The sequence below is a fragment of the Triturus cristatus genome, chromosome 12 (genome assembly GCF_964204655.1).
Source record: "Triturus cristatus chromosome 12, aTriCri1.1, whole genome shotgun sequence".
Classification (NCBI taxonomy): Eukaryota; Metazoa; Chordata; class Amphibia; order Caudata; family Salamandridae; genus Triturus; species Triturus cristatus.
This window is the reverse complement of record NC_140595.1, coordinates 726011912-726028857: the sequence shown is the minus strand read 5'-3', so window position 1 is coordinate 726028857 and position 16946 is coordinate 726011912. Positions and strand designations below refer to the sequence as shown.

The window sequence follows — 16946 nt, the reverse complement described above, 5'->3', positions numbered from 1 at the left end:
GTCGATTTTTGAAACTTACAAAATTCTTTAAAAATCATACCAACTGTGAAAACGTAATTGTTTACCTGTTTTAGATAGATGTCCCAGTACTGAGCCTAGGAGCCCAGCACTGGATTACAAAAGTAACAAGAACGTACTTTACCCGTAACTTGAATTTTCTTCCATAGGAAACCATTGACTGTTTTTCTGTGAAATTTCTTCTAAGTGTCGATTTTGGAAACATTTAAATATTCCTTAAAAATCGCCTGTATAACTTAAACGCAGTTTCTCAACTGCTTACAGGTGGTACAGTAGTGCTGGATCTAGGATCCAACACTGACCTAGAAAAAGTAACCATAACCCCACTTACCTGCTAAGTGAATTTCCTTCCATAGGATAACATTGGTAATTTGATCAGCAAAAGTTTCTAAGTGTCAACTTTTAAAATAGCAAAATATTGCTTAAACATCACAACAGTAACTAAAACGAATTTACTCACGTGTTTCCAAGAACTGTCCCAGGACTGAATCTAGGATCCAGTCCTGGATTTAGAAAAGTAATCCTGAAAGTAATTAATTGCATATAACTTAAAATTCCCATTGAGCTCAATGTATTATTGTGATTCAAATTGTGTTGCCTATTGCAATAAACTGTAACTATTACCTGCAAAAGTCAATTGCCTATTGCAAAGTATTTAACTAAAGCATCTCAGTCTGAGAAAGTATATTTTGATACCTATTGTTGGTTCTAAAATAAAACAACAATATCTTTTTTATGCAAACCAATGGCCTAGAGTTCAGTTCTTGAGTGTGTGAGACCATTTGCTGACTGAGTGTGTACAACAAATGTTTTACACTGTACTCTGATACTGCCTTACTGCTCGGCAAGCTACCACTTTAGAGAGTAAGGTTATATCTAACTTTAGCCTCTGCCAAACCTCTGGGGACTGGGGACTCTGTGCACACTGTACCTATTTGGGAACAGTATATACAGAGCCACTTTCTCACAGTAGTGATAAAGTGATTAGAGTCCTAAGGCCAACATAAAGATACAAAAGTCTGAAGAAGTATTCCCCTTTTTGGCACTTATACAAATAATCATACAAATTCATACAGATATTACACTCAATCGATCACCAGAACAAGACACCAAAGTTTGAACCCTAGTCACAAGGTATTATAAAAATGTCTATTTTATTAAAAATGTTAGATACAGAACATTAAGTAAATACAATATTAAAAATAGTCAGACAGTTACAAAACAGAACACATAACTAATGACATTGTGCCTGTTGTGCAATAAAAAAGAATCACAAAATACAAAATAAAAAAGATCACAAATAAAAAACAATTAGGAGCATGGGGAGAACATCAGAAAGAAAAAATGCTTTCTAATCCAGAATGCAAAGGAAGACACTAGACCCAAATCAACTGTTCTCTGCAGTGTTGATACTGTTAGCTAGTTTCATCAAGAACAGATGTCACTCCAGTCTACAGTCTGCCTTTTAAACTTGCGTCGACGCGTTTCGGTGGAGTATTATGATTATAAGACCACCTTCTTCAGGACAATTATTCAATCTCCCACGATATAGATAATCTACACAAATAATGGAAATTAATAACATTAAAACCATTTAGCAATAGAAACATTATATATACACAAATCTTGACATTGGTATCCCTGATAACAACTCACAAAAGATATGCATATAAGAACAGTGTTATCTAGGATCATTAATGCCATCTGAAACTTTTTTTTACAAGAAAAAACAATAACCCTAGAGGACCTATAGGCAAACAAACGGTGTGATTCTCCTGGCGATTCATCGTACAAAACATACATACACAATCATTCTTAAAACAACTCCTCCAGTCCTACCATACCCTACTTACTAATTTCTTCCATATGTTTTATTTAGAAAGAAATGAACTCGATTAGAGAATAATAGAAATTACCTTAAAATTTTTTTTTATTAAAACCATCCAATAAGTCCGTATTGGTAGGCTTCTCGCCAGATTCCTAAAGGGCGAAATACGCTGAATTCAGCGGGAACGTAAAGGAACAGGCCTTTTGGTCTAGAGGAAAAGAAATATTAATTATTTTGAGAACCTTTCTTCCTGCTGTAAACTGAGATAGGTTCTAGATCTCTATTAATTCTTTTAATTCTTTACCTGCCTTCCTGCCTTTAAGAATTATTTACGATCGGGTTGCGAAGGTATGTGCGCCGATCATTATGCTGAAAAGGAAGGTCCAAAAGTGAGTTGTATGACATATTCCCACTACTTTGAACCGTAAGTCTAGTGCTATACACTTACTTCAACATGAGTGTTGTAACATCTTTACGATAAAACTGCTCCTGTATTATTCATGAGGTCCCTTTGCGATGATCCTCGATGCAATTGGACAGTCTTGATAGTGCTTTTATTTTTGGTAACTCTAAGATTTCTACAAAAAATGAAAAAACAATACTACAGCAATGTATTTCGGAGATCGAATTAATTATGACATGCCCGTGTTAACAATATTCCTTGTAGAAACCACTCAAGTGCACATTTATGGTTCCTGGTTGCCCACTAACTTAAAAAACATATTGACCCCAGAGTGTAAAAACTACACTAATCATCCAAGATACGAAAAATGAAAGAGACCCCAAAAGAAAAGTAAGAGCCTACGTGCCGCATATACTGCCAGAGATCCTAGCCCTCAAACCAGGTAACAATACCGGCATCGCCACAAATAGTCAGCGTTAGAAAAAGCTGAACTCGGCCGCAGCCACCCGCTAGTCAAAAATAGCTCGGGGTTACTAAAGACCAATTCCACGATAAACCCAAACCACGATAAACCGAATAAAGCTCGACCCCCCGCTAATGTTCAGAACTTACCCGGTTCCAAGCACATGGATACCTCTACATCATCCCGGGAGCAGCGTGTGTCAACTCCCAAAGATAGGAGCCCGGCCTTATATACATTCATAGACGCGGGAGAGGCATGGAACGAGCAACAGCTGTGGACTATCTAAAATCTAGTCGAGTGGATGAACTAAAGCGGCGGCCATTTTGGAGTTCCTTAAGCCTACCGAGAACTCGCAAACAATCAATATTGGTACGCCTTCAATGCGTGCTCAAACCCCAGGTATGCAAACAATAAGCAGTCAAACCCCAACATTTTAAACCATCACAGGTTCAAGCACCACCGGAGACATTTCAAACAGGGCCATCAGAGAGAATCGTAGAAGTATCCCCATCAGACAAACTCGGCGGCCATATTTGAATAGGTTATCTGGAGGCAAATCAGATGGGTAACACGGAGCAGGCGGCCCACATGGAATTACCGAAAGCGCCATTATAGTATCAATGCATGTCTGGGCCCAAGATGTGAGAATGTCGTAAAAACTCACCCAATATTGGACCAACAAAATGTGTCCCCCAACCTGTTTGTGGCGATGCCGGTATTGTTACCTGGTTTGAGGGCTAGGATCTCTGGCAGTATATGCGGCACGTAGGCTCTTACTTTTCTTTTGGGGTCTCTTTCATTTTTCGTATCTTGGATGATTAGTGTAGTTTTTACACTCTGGGGTCAATATGTTTTTTAAGTTAGTGGGCAACCAGGAACCATAAATGTGCACTTGAGTGGTTTCTACAAGGAATATTGTTAACACGGGCATGTCATAATTAATTCGATCTCCGAAATACATTGCTGTAGTATTGTTTTTTCATTTTTTGTAGAAATCTTAGAGTTACCAAAAATAAAAGCACTATCAAGACTGTCCAATTGCATCGAGGATCATCGCAAAGGGACCTCATGAATAATACAGGAGCAGTTTTATCGTAAAGATGTTACAACACTCATGTTGAAGTAAGTGTATAGCACTAGACTTACGGTTCAAAGTAGTGGGAATATGTCATACAACTCACTTTTGGACCTTCCTTTTCAGCATAATGATCGGCGCACATACCTTCGCAACCCGATCGTAAATAATTCTTAAAGGCAGGAAGGCAGGTAAAGAATTAAAAGAATTAATAGAGATCTAGAACCTATCTCAGTTTACAGCAGGAAGAAAGGTTCTCAAAATAATTAATATTTCTTTTCCTCTAGACCAAAAGGCCTGTTCCTTTACGTTCCCGCTGAATTCAGCGTATTTCGCCCTTTAGGAATCTGGCGAGAAGCCTACCAATACGGACTTATTGGATGGTTTTAATAAAAAAAAATTTTAAGGTAATTTCTATTATTCTCTAATCGAGTTCATTTCTTTCTAAATAAAACATATGGAAGAAATTAGTAAGTAGGGTATGGTAGGACTGGAGGAGTTGTTTTAAGAATGATTGTGTATGTATGTTTTGTACGATGAATCGCCAGGAGAATCACACCGTTTGTTTGCCTATAGGTCCTCTAGGGTTATTGTTTTTTCTTGTAAAAAAAAGTTTCAGATGGCATTAATGATCCTAGATAACACTGTTCTTATATGCATATCTTTTGTGAGTTGTTATCAGGGATACCAATGTCAAGATTTGTGTATATATAATGTTTCTATTGCTAAATGGTTTTAACCCCTTCGGTGCTCATGACGGAACCATTCCGTCATGACCACACCCGCGCAAGATTCCGTCAGCACAGCGGCGGAATCTGCGCAGCATCGAAGGGGTTAATGTTATTAATTTCCATTATTTGTGTAGATTATCTATATCGTGGGAGATTGAATAATTTGTCCTGAAGAAGGTGGTCTTATAATCATAATACTCCACCGAAACGCGTCGACGCAAGTTTAAAAGGCAGACTGTAGACTGGAGTGACATCTGTTCTCGATGAAACTAGCTAACAGTATCAACACTGCAGAGAACAGTTGATTTGGGCCTAGTGTCTTCCTTTGCATTCTGGATTAGAAAGCATTTTTTCTTTCTGATGTTCTCCCCATGCTCCTAATTGTTTTTTATTTGTGATCTTTTTTATTTTGTATTTTGTGATTCTTTTTTATTGCACAACAGGCACAATGTCATTAGTTATGTGTTCTGTTTTGTAACTGTCTGACTATTTTTAATATTGTATTTACTTAACAATGTTCTGTATCTAACATTTTTAATAAAATAGAAATTTTTATAATACCTTGTGACTAGGGTTCAAACTTTGGTGTCTTGTTCTGGTGATCGATTGAGTGTAATATCTGTATGAATTTGTATGATTATTTGTATAAGTGCCAAAAAGGGGAATACTTCTTCAGACTTTTGTCTCTTGGCGCTCTACCCCTTTTTGTGGAATAGAGCCCCTCTCTCTTATTTTACACAATTATAGTACAGCCTTCGGCTGGAGAGTCTCCTTCTGGAGGTGTTTTAGTTAGGAGCTGAAAGGCCATGGATCACTTTAAGACATTTGGCTTTAGTGACGACCAATTTAATAAGATTATCAACACCAAAAATGGTAATAAAATTACAGTTATGTCCGGAAAAGGGGAAAATTGGGGCAAACTGGTTAGTCTGAAAAAGAAACTGATCCGCACAGAAGCACATGCTGACTTTTTAATAGAATATGTTAAATCAGGGACAATCCCTATTGGTCTACAGGTAAGGAACGAACCAGGTCTTTTTATTGAAAATAAGAGATTTTTAGAAGTGTGGACACAGATCTCTAATATATGTAGTAGGGATTGGATGCTCCTGATTATCGAGACAGCGCAGGAGTTAATTATTATTGAAAAAGAATCTATAGAAAAGTTGGAGCTAGAATTGAGAAATAGCACTGTAGTGGAAGATGCCAAGCGTAAACTAGAGGAGATCAATAGAGATGTTGAAGGATACAGAGACTACCTTATAAATAAAAAAACTAACAAACTAAAAAAAGATATAGAAAGATTTAGTGCTGAAGGAGTTTACCCATTCCTTAATGAGAAGTATTACCAACAAAAACAGGAACAAGGGTGGGATAGACCCTACAATAGACCAATATATAGGAGAGGTGGGAGAAAACAGGTGACCTTTTCTGACACCTCTGGGTCCAGTAGCGAGGAAGAGATCTCCCATAAAGAAGATAGTAGCAATAGGAATAACTTTGTGGAATCAGGTCCGCCGTCTTTTTTAGATCAAAGATCAAGGCGGGGACAGAGATTCAACCAAAACCAGGGGAGGGGTCAACAATTTCGAGGCCCTCCTCCTCCTCAAAAAGAATATTTGAGAACGAGAAATCAACGCTACTGGCGTCAGACGGAACACCAGTGATAAATCTGTCCAACAGAAACCTCACTGAAATAGAGACGAGAGTTTTGAGTAAAGGGTTTAGTTTTGTTCCAACTACAGGTATTAACAAATTTCAATTGGAAAGAGATTTAAGAGCTTTCTTTAGGAAAATTAGACTTAAAAGATTCTTTGAGGATCGTCCCGCTAGGGTCAGCAATAATGTTTCGGGCTTTAAACCCAGGTCTTCTTTTACCCCTACATTAGCTATGGTAAGCAAAAATCATGAGATTTTTGAAAAAGCGGTTGAAAGTGGCATACAATCGATCTTATCTCAGAACCCCAGACAACCTGACTACAACATGACCAGAGAAGAAAAACAGTCTCTGAAATCTCTAAAAAATGATCTGAGGCTGACAATAAAACCGGCTGATAAAGGGGGTGGTGTCGTGGTGTTTAACACATCTGATTATGATCAGAAAATGCTAGAAATGCTGGCGGTGATTGAACACTATGAACCCATCTCTAGAAATCAATTAGCTAAGCTGATGTGTGATTGTCGTACCCTTTTGAATGAAGCTAGGGGACACCAATGGATTTGTGAAGAAGAATTCAAATTCCTAAACAATGAAGAACCTAGGATTCCCGCTCTGTATGGTCTCCCAAAGATTCACAAAGACCGGGGCAATCCACCGATGAGGCCCATTGTAAGTAGTATCAACTCTATGACTGAGCCTCTAAGCAAATACGTGGACCATTTTCTGCGTCCTATAGTGATGAATCTCAAATCATATGTGAGGGACTCCTCACACATGATTTCCCTTCTTGAGGGTAAGGCCTTCAATGGGGAGACTCAATGTCTAGTTACTCTGGACATTGAGTCTCTCTACACCAACATTCCTCAACATGAAACCGTTGAGGTGGTTCGCAGAGCGATTGAGGAGATCGATCTAGAAGGAGTAGAGAAGAGCTTTGTAGTTGACTGTGCCAAGATGGTACTCACGAATAATATCTTTCTATTTAAAGACCAGCTATACAAACAAAAGAAAGGCACGAGCATGGGGGCCACCTGTGCGCCGAGCCTGGCCTGTCTCTACGTGGGGGAATTCGAAAACAAACATATTTTCAACAAACTTGCTCCGTTCTTTGAAAATGTGGTTGGCTGGTACCGTTACATAGACGACATCTTTTTTATTTGGGACGGTACAGTCGATCATTTGGAAGATTTTCTACTCTGGATCAATCTGGGGGATCCCAACCTTAAGTTTACATCGGAATTCAGTAGATCCAGGGTGGATTTTCTGGACATTTCCATTAAGGATGTCAATGGTGCTTTGGCAGTCGAACTATTCACAAAACCAATGGCCAAAAATACTCTTTTACACTACTCTAGTTTCCACCCCAAGTCGCAGCGCGACAACATACCATTTAGTCAATTTCTCCGCTTGCGGAGAAATTGCTCTGACCTTAACGATTTTTACAGACATGCGGAGACCATGAAAAGGAAATTTAAGGAGAGAGGGTACCTGAAAAAACTCATTACCCACTCTTTTAAACGTGCCAGATTTTATAATAGAGAAGCGATGCTCCAAAATACAGTTAAAAAGAACAAGGAGTCTGAGAAACTGGTTTTTGTCAGCAACTTCTCACATATTAGTAACCGTATCAAAAATGTAATTAACAGCAACTGGCACATCATTAATAATGAGGAAGAAAGTAAACTAGAGAGACCGATTTTTGCGTTCAAAAGGAACAAGAATTTGAGAAATGAGCTGGTCCACACTTACAGAGCGAGCATGGGCAAAGTACAACACACATTGGACAAAAATCCGGCGTTGGGAAATGTGAAGTGTGGAACGTGCAATGTCTGCCCTCTGTGTGTAGAATCAGATATGCTGGAACATAATGGACAAAAGATCTCCTCTAGGTCCCTGAACAATTGCAGGAGCAAAAACATTGTGTACTTTCTCCGTTGCCCCTGTGGGAAAGGCTATGTTGGGGAAACCGGTAGGGAGCTTAGAATCAGACTCCAAGAACATCGCTCCGCCATTAGAACCAGGAAAGCAAATGCCCCTCTAGTAGCCCATTATAGCGAAATGGGTCACAATGAGTCAGACATAGAGTGGTTCATATTGGAAAAGGTTTGGATGGGGCCGCGTGGGGGGAACATGGAAGAAAAAAGGAAACATAGAGAGCAATGGTACATCTCGCTCCTAAACACAGTCAGAAATGGGCTGAACTCTAGGGAGGAATGGGATCGCATGATTAAGTAATATGAATATTCGCCCTCTTTAGGTCCCCTGACTTGGGAAGTAGTTTTATACACTGGACGGGTGTATTATAGTGACAATATCTGTATAGTTTTTTGGGTACAGGTTGGGGGACACATTTTGTTGGTCCAATATTGGGTGAGTTTTTACGACATTCTCACATCTTGGGCCCAGACATGCATTGATACTATAATGGCGCTTTCGGTAATTCCATGTGGGCCGCCTGCTCCGTGTTACCCATCTGATTTGCCTCCAGATAACCTATTCAAATATGGCCGCCGAGTTTGTCTGATGGGGATACTTCTACGATTCTCTCTGATGGCCTTGTTTGAAATGTCTCCGGTGGTGCTTGAACCTGTGATGGTTTAAAATGTTGGGGTTTGACTGCTTATTGTTTGCATACCTGGGGTTTGAGCACGCATTGAAGGCGTACCAATATTGATTGTTTGCGAGTTCTCGGTAGGCTTAAGGAACTCCAAAATGTCCGCCGCTTTAGTTCATCCACTCGACTAGATTTTAGATAGTCCACAGCTGTTGCTCGTTCCATGCCTCTCCCGCGTCTATGAATGTATATAAGGCCGGGCTCCTATCTTTGGGAGTTGACACACGCTGCTCCCGGGATGATGTAGAGGTATCCATGTGCTTGGAACCGGGTAAGTTCTGAACATTAGCGGGGGGTCGAGCTTTATTCGGTTTATCGTGGTTTGGGTTTATCGTGGAATTGGTCTTTAGTAACCCCGAGCTATTTTTGACTAGCGGGTGGCTGCGGCCGAGTTCAGCTTTTTCTAACGCTGACTATTTGTGGCGATGCCGGTATTGTTACCTGGTTTGAGGGCTAGGATCTCTGGCAGTATATGCGGCACGTAGGCTCTTACTTTTCTTTTGGGGTCTCTTTCATTTTTCGTATCTTGGATGATTAGTGTAGTTTTTACACTCTGGGGTCAATATGTTTTTTAAGTTAGTGGGCAACCAGGAACCATAAATGTGCACTTGAGTGGTTTCTACAAGGAATATTGTTAACACGGGCATGTCATAATTAATTCGATCTCCGAAATACATTGCTGTAGTATTGTTTTTTCATTTTTTGTAGAAATCTTAGAGTTACCAAAAATAAAAGCACTATCAAGACTGTCCAATTGCATCGAGGATCATCGCAAAGGGACCTCATGAATAATACAGGAGCAGTTTTATCGTAAAGATGTTACAACACTCATGTTGAAGTAAGTGTATAGCGCTAGACTTACGGTTCAAAGTAGTGGGAATATGTCATACAACTCACTTTTGGACCTTCCTTTTCAGCATAATGATCGGCGCACATACCTTCGCAACCCGATCGTAAATAATTCTTAAAGGCAGGAAGGCAGGTAAAGAATTAAAAGAATTAATAGAGATCTAGAACCTATCTCAGTTTACAGCAGGAAGAAAGGTTCTCAAAATAATTAATATTTCTTTTCCTCTAGACCAAAAGGCCTGTTCCTTTACGTTCCCGCTGAATTCAGCGTATTTCGCCCTTTAGGAATCTGGCGAGAAGCCTACCAATACGGACTTATTGGATGGTTTTAATAAAAAAAAATTTTAAGGTAATTTCTATTATTCTCTAATCGAGTTCATTTCTTTCTAAATAAAACATATGGAAGAAATTAGTAAGTAGGGTATGGTAGGACTGGAGGAGTTGTTTTAAGAATGATTGTGTATGTATGTTTTGTACGATGAATCGCCAGGAGAATCACACCGTTTGTTTGCCTATAGGTCCTCTAGGGTTATTGTTTTTTCTTGTAAAAAAAAGTTTCAGATGGCATTAATGATCCTAGATAACACTGTTCTTATATGCATATCTTTTGTGAGTTGTTATCAGGGATACCAATGTCAAGATTTGTGTATATATAATGTTTCTATTGCTAAATGGTTTTAATGTTATTAATTTCCATTATTTGTGTAGATTATCTATATCGTGGGAGATTGAATAATTTGTCCTGAAGAAGGTGGTCTTATAATCATAATACTCCACCGAAACGCGTCGACGCAAGTTTAAAAGGCAGACTGTAGACTGGAGTGACATCTGTTCTCGATGAAACTAGCTAACAGTATCAACACTGCAGAGAACAGTTGATTTGGGTCTAGTGTCTTCCTTTGCATTCTGGATTAGAAAGCATTTTTTCTTTCTGATGTTCTCCCCATGCTCCTAATTGTTTTTTATTTGTGATCTTTTTTATTTTGTATTTTGTGATTCTTTTTTATTGCACAACAGGCACAATGTCATTAGTTATGTGTTCTGTTTTGTAACTGTCTGACTATTTTTAATATTGTATTTACTTAACAATGTTCTGTATCTAACATTTTTAATAAAATAGAAATTTTTATAATACCTTGTGACTAGGGTTCAAACTTTGGTGTCTTGTTCTGGTGATCGATTGAGTGTAATATCTGTATGAATTTGTATGATTATTTGTATAAGTGCCAAAAAGGGGAATACTTCTTCAGACTTTTGTCTCTTGGCGCTCTACCCCTTTTTGTGGAATAGAGCCCCTCTCTCTTATTTTACACAACATAAAGATACAGCAAAACGTGAGGTGAAAAGCAAAAAGGTTGCTGGTAGGCCACCTTAAGGATGCCAGGTCTAACAAAAATGAACTAAGGATAACATGAGTAAAACATCAGGTTTCTCTACTGCATTTGGTGAGACAAGTGGGCCTTCTTTTATCTTCCATTCAAGCAATCTTTGACAGACCCCTTTATTATAGAGCTTTTCAAGGATTAAAGATAAGGCACTTACAAAGGAGTCCCAAATACTCAGAGATGGTTGACTTCTGTAATATGGGTCGTAGACTAAAAGCAGCGCAAAAACAGAGTGCAACAGGGTCCAAAAAATTGAGTGCCACAAGAGAGTTTGAATGCAAGCGTATCCTTTTACAGATCCAGAGATATACTCATGCAATTTTTGTTTTTAGGACAGAACGTGCATGATGAAAAAAACATTGTTTTTAAAAAGCGCATTGTAGAATATCAGTACTTTGATGTGGGAAAACTTCAAAACTTTCAAACAAAATATTTGCATGCAGCTTACAGTAAGTTGTTGTGGCCGAGTGGTTAAGGCGATGGACTAGAAATCCATTGGGGTATCCCCGCGCAGGTTCGAATCCTGCCAACAACGAGAATCTTTTTATTATCGGCTACAATTTCAGAAGTTAACCTTTAGTATTTCTTCCATTTCAGTTTTATGAATAGGTGGCTTATTTTTGTGTCACTATTGCCTCTCCACATATTTGTTATCGCTACCTCTTTCATGTCTTTGCTACACCTCATTCCTACTTTAGCACTGGTGTAAACGCTTCAAATTATTATACCGTTGCTCTCTCATTCATACCTGCGCATGCACTTGAAAGTTACTTTACCAATAAAAGACGCAAAGAGAGAAATAGAACAAAAGTGCTGGCTGGATTGGCAAACACACTTCATAAAACTGCATTTTCTTTTTTATTCTCCCCCGTGTTACATGCTTAACCTCTCCATGTGTAATTTCTCTTAACCTGCTGTCCCAGGAAGAGAATTTCATCTACAGGCTCTTTCTGTGTTTTTTTCCCTAGTCTGTCTTTCCCATTTCTTAGCTGTGTAACTCTTCCTTTACACGCTCTATTTAAACGCCATCAATCTCATTTGAGCTCCTTGCTCCCGCTTCTGTTTTCTCCACCTCTCATACTGCCAGTTCTCTCTTTCTCTGTGGTTGGTGGCTACTTTCCTGAGGTTCCGAAGCCACGTGGTTCCTGCCTCTTGTTGTCAGACTTGAATTGGAAAAGGAACCATATTAACAATCCTTTACCACTCACACACGGCGGAAGTTTATACTTTAATTCAGTGAGCTAAGAAAAGCGTGTTGTGGGTCCCCTACGAGCCATGGTGCTTGCTTCATCATGATTTGGCACCAGTAATTAGCCGCAGCTCTGCTAATGAGCCACTGAGGTCAGTTTCAATAATTACTCAAAAACATAACCATGCAGCCCACCCCTCAACTGTGTATTTATCTTGCTTTTCTGCTGTTCGTGTGATTAGCTGGGAGGAGCTCACGGCGACATCCTCCCTATAAAAGTGTAGATGGATCACTCTCTAACTCTTTCTTGCTTCACATACAAATGGCTTGAAAGGTGCAGGGAAGATGCAGGTCTAATAGACAGAATAGAAGGTCTGTTCCAGGTGGGTTTCTCTGCATTGGTGTCCCATCACAGGTCCACAAGTGTAATGTGTGATCTTTGACTCCTGGCATTTCACAAGCAGGCGGCCAGGAAACGGTTTCAGCCTATCAACTACTGAGGAGACGCAGCCTCTGAATGAGGAATGAGGAAGCAATGAATACATCCAGCCTATCACAGGAACAGCCCTGAGTGTTCCGAATTATAAATTCTCCATGTCACTGTTTGTCGTTGAGCCCAAGTAGCTCGCCGTGATCGTATAGTGGTTAGTACTCTGCGTTGTGGCCGCAGCAACCTCGGTTCGAACCCGAGTCACGGCATAGTGGTTGGCAATGTCATGGCAGTTGGGTGTTAATTTTACAGAATTAGCAAATGTACCAGTAGTTTTTGTAAAATGTCTATTAAAAACAGATCCTTTCAAATATTTAAACCATCTAACAACAAATGATTTAAACTCGCATGATTATAAGCTGTAGCTATAATGTATTTACTTACATAAATTATCGTTCTTGAACCTATTGGGGGTGGAGGGGGAGCGGAGCTCACCCCCCAGGTGCAGTTGAGTGACCTGTGTTGTGGCTCTCTAGAGGGAAGGCACAAATTTTGCTGTCACCCAGCCCAATCCAGACGTGTATTGGGGCCAGGTTTCAGGCAAATAGAGCAGTAAGTGCAGAGAAATGTTCACTCTCTAAAAGTGGCATTTCTAAAATAGTAAAGTTAAATCCAACCTCACCAGTAAGTAGGATTTTCAATAAATAAATAAAGCTACTCCTCTCCGATATGGAATTACCAAATAAAAAGTATAGGGGAATACCCAGAGCTAACCTATGAGAGGGGTAGACCTCACAGTAGTGAAAAATGAAATAGACTGTTTGGTACTTACAGGACATGCGAACCTCCAAAGTACATATCTTATTTTTTACTTACATAGCATCATGCACCTAGGACTACCTAGGGCCTACCTTAGGGGTAAATTATATGTACTAAAAGGGGAGTTTAAGGCTTGGCAAGTAGGCTGGGACTCCCGTGGGAGACCCCTGAGTCTATGCCCAGAACCATAACTCTGCCAGTCGAGTACTTACCTAAAAGCCGATAACTCACTTTTCTTCCATAGGCTAACATTGAGTGGTTTCACTTGGAAATTCTTCTAAGTGGTGTGGAGTTTTGGAACTTTAAAATATTCATCTAAAATCAGCCGAACAACGAATTCTGATTTACTCACCCGTTATCAGGAGAGACCTCAGTGCTGCATCTTGGAGCTCAGTACTGACCCTGAAAAGTAATTTTAACCGTACTTACCAGTAACTCGAATTTCCTTCCATGGGATATCATTGCCTGCTTTTTGCTGAAAAAGTTCTAAGTATCGATTTTTGAAACTTACAAATATTCTTTAAAAATCGTACCAACTGTGAAAACGTAATTGTTTACCTGTTTTAGATAGATGTCCCAGTACTGAGCCTAGGAGACCAGCACTGGATTACAAAAGTAACGAGAACGTACTTTACCCGTAACTTGAATTTTCATCCATAGGAAACCATTGACTGTTTTTCTGTGAAATTTCTTCTAAGTGTCGATTTTGGAAACATTTAAATATTCCTTAAAAATCGCCTGTATAACTTAAACGCAGTTTCTCAACTGCTTACAGGTGGTACAGTAGTGCTGGATCTAGGATCCAACACTGACCTAAAAAAAGTAACCATAACCCCACTTACCTGCTAAGTGAATTTCCTTCCATAGGATAACATTGGTAATTTGATCAGCAAAAGTTTCTAAGTGTCAACTTTTAAAATAGCAAAATATTGCTTAAACATCACAACAGTAACTAAAACGAATTTACTCACTTGTTTCCAAGAACTGTCCCAGGACTGAATCTAGGATCCAGTCCTGGATTTAGAAAAGTAATCCTGAAAGTAATTAATTGCATATAACTTAAAATTCCCATTGAGCTCAATGTATTATTGTGATTCAAATTGTGTTGCCTATTGCAATAAACTGTAACTATTACCTGCAAAAGTCAAATGCCTATTGCAAAGTATTTAACTAAAGCATCTCATTCTGAGAAAGTATATTTTGATACCTATTGTTGGTTCTAAAATAAAACAACAATATCTTTTTTATGCAAACCAATGGCCTAGAGTTCAGTTCTTGAGTGTGTGAGACCATTTGCTCACTGAGTGTGTACAACAAATGTTTTACACTGTACTCTGATACTGCCTTACTGCTCGGCAAGCTACCACTTTAGAGAGTAAGGTTATATCTAACTTTAGCCTCTGCCAAACCTCCTGGGACTGGGGACTCTGTGCACACTGTACCTATTTGGGAACAGTATATACAGAGCCACTTTCTCACAGTAGTGATAAAGTGATTAGAGTCCGAAGGCCAACATAAAGATACAGCAAAACGTGAGGTGAAAAGCAAAAAGGTTGCTGGTAGGCCACCTTAAGGATGCCAGGTCTAACAAAAATGAACTAAGGATAACATGAGTAAAACATCAGGTTTCTCTACTGCATTTGGTGAGACAAGTGGGCCTTCTTTTATCTTCCATTCAAGCAATCTTTGACAGACCCCTTTATTATAGAGCTTTTCAAGGATTAAAGATAAGGCACTTACAAAGGAGTCCCAAATACTCAGAGATGGTTGACTTCTGTAATATGGGTCGTAGACTAAAAGCAGCGCAAAAACAGAGTGCAACAGGGTCCAAAAAATTTAGTGCCACAAGAGAGTTTGAATGCAAGCGTATCCTTTTACAGATCCAGAGATATACTCATGCAATTTTTGTTTTTAGGACAGAACGTGCATGATGAAAAAAACATTGTTTTTAAAAAGCGCATTGTAGAATATCAGTACTTTGATGTGGGAAAACTTCAAAACTTTCAAACAAAATATTTGCATGCAGCTTATAGTAAGTTGTTGTGGCCGAGTGGTTAAGGCGATGGACTAGAAATCCATTGGGGTATCCCCGCGCAGGTTCGAATCCTGCCAACAATGAGAATCTTTTTATTATCGGCTACAATTTCAAAAGTTAACCTTTAGTATTTCTTCCATTTCAGTTTTATGAATAGGTGGCTTATTTTTGTGTCACTATTGCCTCTCCACATATTTGTTATCGCTACCTCTTTCATGTCTTTGCTACACCTCATTCCTACTTTAGCACTGGTGTAAACGCTTCAAATTATTATACCGTTGCTCTCTCATTCATACCTGCGCATGCACTTGAAAGTTACTTTACCAATAAAAGACGCAAAGAGAGAAATAGAACAAAAGTGCTGGCTGGATTGGCAAACACACTTCATAAAACTGCATTTTCTTTTTTATTCTCCCCCGTGTTACATGCTTAACCTCTCCATGTGTAATTTCTCTTAACTTGCTGTCCCAGGAAGAGAATTTCATCTACAGGCTCTTTCTGTGTTTTTTTTCCCTAGTCTGTCTTTCCCATTTCTTAGCTGTGTAACTCTTCCTTTACGCGCTCTATTTAAACGCCATCAATCTCATTTGAGCTCCTTCCTCCCGCTTCTGTTTTCTCCACCTCTCATACTGCCAGTTCTCTCTTTCTCTGTGGTTGGTGGCTACTTTCCTGAGCTTCTGAAGCCACGTGGTTCCTGCCTCTTGTTGTCAGACTTGAATTGGAAAAGGAACCATTTTAACAAGCCTTTACCACTCACACACGGCGGAAGTTTATACTTTAATTCAGTGAGCTAAGAAAAGCGTGTTGTGGGTCCCCTACGAGCCATGGTGCTTGCTTCATCATGATTTGGCACCAGTCATTAGCCGCAGCTCTGCTAATGAGCCACTGAGGTCAGTTTCAATAATTACTCAAAAACATAACCATGCAGCCCACCCCTCAACTGTGTATTTATCTTGCTTTTCTGCTGTTCGTGTGATTAGCTGGGAGGAGCTCATGGCGACATCCTCCCTATAAAAGTGTAGATGGATCACTCTCTAACTCTTTCTTGCTTCACATACAAATGGCTTGAAAGGTGCAGGGAAGATGCAGGTCTAATAGACAGAATAGAAGGTCTGTTCCAGGTGGGTTTCTCTGCATTGGTGTCCCATCACAGGTCCGCAAGTGTAATGTGTGATCTTTGACTCCTGGCATTTCACAAGCAGGCGGCCAGGAAACGGTTTCAGCCTATCAACTACTGAGGAGACGCAGCCTCTGAATGAGGAATGAGGAAGCAATGAATACCTCCAGCCTATCACAGGAACAGCCCTGAGTGTTCCGAATTATAAATTCTCCATGTCACTGTTTGTCGTTGAGCCCAAGTAGCTCGCCGTGATCATATAGTGGTTAGTATTCTGCGTTGTGGCCGCAGCAACCTCGGTTCGAATCCGAGTCACGGCATTGTGGTTGG

The 16946-nt window shown here is 39.6% G+C and overlaps 4 non-coding genes across 4 annotated transcripts; all 4 read left to right on the top strand.

The window, feature by feature from the left end:
- Positions 1-11479: 11479 nt before the first annotated feature.
- On the top strand, positions 11480-11561 carry TRNAS-AGA (transfer RNA serine (anticodon AGA)). Its single transcript has one exon. It is a non-coding gene; the product is annotated as a tRNA-Ser (tRNA).
- Positions 11562-12842: 1281 nt separating this feature from the next.
- On the top strand, positions 12843-12914 carry TRNAH-GUG (transfer RNA histidin (anticodon GUG)). Its single transcript has one exon. It is a non-coding gene; the product is annotated as a tRNA-His (tRNA).
- Positions 12915-15500: 2586 nt separating this feature from the next.
- TRNAS-AGA (transfer RNA serine (anticodon AGA)) lies at positions 15501-15582 on the top strand. The gene has a single exon. It is a non-coding gene; the product is annotated as a tRNA-Ser (tRNA).
- A 1282-nt stretch (positions 15583-16864) lies between these two features.
- Positions 16865-16936, top strand: TRNAH-GUG (transfer RNA histidin (anticodon GUG)). The gene has a single exon. It is a non-coding gene; the product is annotated as a tRNA-His (tRNA).
- Positions 16937-16946: the final 10 nt, after the last annotated feature.